Source organism: Pteropus vampyrus, unplaced genomic scaffold (assembly GCF_000151845.1).
Source record: "Pteropus vampyrus isolate Shadow unplaced genomic scaffold, Pvam_2.0 Scaffold394, whole genome shotgun sequence".
NCBI classification, from domain to species: domain Eukaryota; kingdom Metazoa; phylum Chordata; class Mammalia; order Chiroptera; family Pteropodidae; genus Pteropus; species Pteropus vampyrus.
Genome location: NW_011889175.1, coordinates 536,383 through 538,285, shown reverse-complemented (window position 1 = coordinate 538,285; position 1,903 = coordinate 536,383). Strand labels below are relative to the sequence as shown.

At 40.6% G+C, this 1,903-nt stretch overlaps 1 protein-coding gene across 1 annotated transcript in view; it reads right to left on the bottom strand.

The window, feature by feature from the left end:
* The window catches only part of CMTM2 (CKLF like MARVEL transmembrane domain containing 2), a 14,744-nt gene that overhangs the window by 8,385 nt on the left and 4,456 nt on the right, over positions 1 to 1,903 (bottom strand). The gene's annotated exons all lie outside the window — the stretch shown is intronic.

Below are 1,903 nucleotides of genomic sequence, written 5' to 3'. Positions count from 1 at the left end.
ACTTCTTCAGCACATGTCCAGGCTGTTTGCAACTCTTAGTTTTCACTTGCTACTTGTGCGGAGCCTAAAGGTCAGCCAGACGTGAAAGCTTAGGGTCTTTTCTGAGCATTCGTCCAGCCCTGGGCATGTGTTTGACCCTCTAGAGTCCCTGGTATATCTGGAACCTTTTCAGAACTCTTATTCTCCCATGTATTTCCTTCCCCAACCTCTTCCTTCCTAAATTTCTGGTCTTTCTACTGCTTGCCTCATCCGTTTTCTCTTGGCCCAGGAGGCTGTGGTTAGTATATTTACCTTTAAATGCTTTTGACAAACGTTGTCCATGAGGCTGCTTTAGTCCTGAGAAAGCTCTGAAGCAGGTGAAACAAAGGCAAGTCCATGGGCCAGCTCCTCAGGGGGCCACCAGATCGGCCAATACACACAATTCTTTGAGAACAAGGTCTGTATTGTTCCCTCTGCTACCAGCAAAGAATGGGGGCTGTCATCTTCATGGCCACTGAGAAGCTGGGGAGTGAGAGTTGACAGCCACATAAGTTAAAGTGCCACAATGTTCTCTTACCAAAATTCAACAGCTTATTTCTTCATTAAGCATTCCCCTGGTTACTGTAAGTTTCTTTTTTATTAGATTCCAGAGTTCTGAAAAAGTTGATTCTGATAGTTTTGACACCTAATCATTGCTTTTAATGGAGGGACAGAGTTTTGGAGTTCCTTACTCTGCCATTTTTAGTGATGTCACTCATTAAATCTGGAGGATTCTCAGTCATTATCACTTCAGATATTTTCTCTCCTCCATTCTCTTGAGTCTCTTCTTCTGGAACTCCTGTTCGGTTTATGATGGACTTTCTCATACCATAGTCTCTGTCTCAACTTCTTTCATATTTTCTCTCTTTATTTCTCAATGCTGTGTTCTGGGTAATTTTCCCACCTTTGTCTGACATGCTTTTTAACCCATTTATTGACACTTTTATTTCAATAACTATATGTTTAATTTTAGACATTTTGTACTTTAAGAAAGATCTATCTATTCTGTCCTCATAATGCGTTATTCTCTTCTCAGGGCTCTTATTTTTGTCTTTAATAATTTTAAGTATATTTCTTACTATTTTCAGACAGCTCTTCTATTGTCTTATATTTTCAGGGTTCTAATCCTCCCATTTGTTATGTCTGCTGATTCTTAGTCACAAGGATTTTAAAAGCAGGTGTTTTGTAGTTTTGAACTGTGAGTTCATCTTGATAAGGCTCCCTGCACCATATCCTCCCTGTGAGAATATTTTATGCGTTGATTGTGATTTTGCATTTGTTTCTGTCAGGAATCTCATGGATATCATCAGAATATCATCAAATTGGAATCCATTTTTTATGCTAATTTCAAGGCATTACATTTTCTAGGCTGCATGAAGATTTCTAGGCTGAAGATAGTAAACATTCAAACCAAATCTGCATTAAAGTCCAAGCTCCAGTTTCCTCTTTCTCAAGGCAGTCTTTGCTTTTTCCACGCAGAGCTCAGGTGGAGGTGAACATGCTTTCTTGTTCCTCTGTGTGGGGAAAAGGTATCTCCCCTGTTCTTTTTCCTAAGGATGTAGACTATGCAGGGTGCTGGCTTTATGCAGGGTTCTCAGTTCTAAATGCCCACTTTGCTTGGGACCAAGGCCTCATCACCTCATGGGCCATTCCTACCCACACTTCAGAGGTTTATTTGATCACGGCCCCTGTTTTCCATTTCTGGCACATGTGTGTTTTTCCCTCTTTTGTGCCAGCTCAACCATTTAGTTAAAGCAATAGGATTTACAATTCCTCTGGTAGTTGAGGTATGTGCAGCAGGAGGATTTTCGGGATTCATTGATTTTTCATTTTGCTGGAACTAAAAGTATTTTCTCTCAAGCTCCTTGGCTGGGAACTTGTCCTC